Genomic DNA, 475 nt, shown 5'->3' on the forward strand with positions numbered 1-475 from the left:
TTAACCTGTAGCGCGTCAATAAATATCACTAATACTTTGTTTGTTTGGTAAAAAAGTGTAAAAACGCAATACAAGACCCCTGATATATTGTTACAATAGCAGTTAAAAAAAATTAAAAATACATTAGCACAATTTTTTTTTTTATAATCATTTAAAGATCGATTTTGACAATATTTTAATAATCTTAATATATATAAATCTCGTGTCACAATGTTTGTCCTCAATGGACTCCTAAACCACTTAACTGATTTTGATGAAATTTTTTACACCGCGTGTAATTTGGTCCAACTTAAAAGATAGGATAGTTTTTATTTCAAATTTTTTAATACATTAAATATTTTAATTAACTTTTTAATAAATTTGTATAATTGCATGGTGTATTTCGGGTTTTCCCGTAGCTGACCGCGATAATATCTATCTGTAACCTGACCTTTTTTCTATTGTATGTGTTTTATCGTCGGTGGCGTGTAGATAT

The sequence above is a fragment of the Acyrthosiphon pisum genome, chromosome A1 (assembly GCF_005508785.2).
Source record: "Acyrthosiphon pisum isolate AL4f chromosome A1, pea_aphid_22Mar2018_4r6ur, whole genome shotgun sequence".
Taxonomy (NCBI): domain Eukaryota; kingdom Metazoa; phylum Arthropoda; class Insecta; order Hemiptera; family Aphididae; genus Acyrthosiphon; species Acyrthosiphon pisum.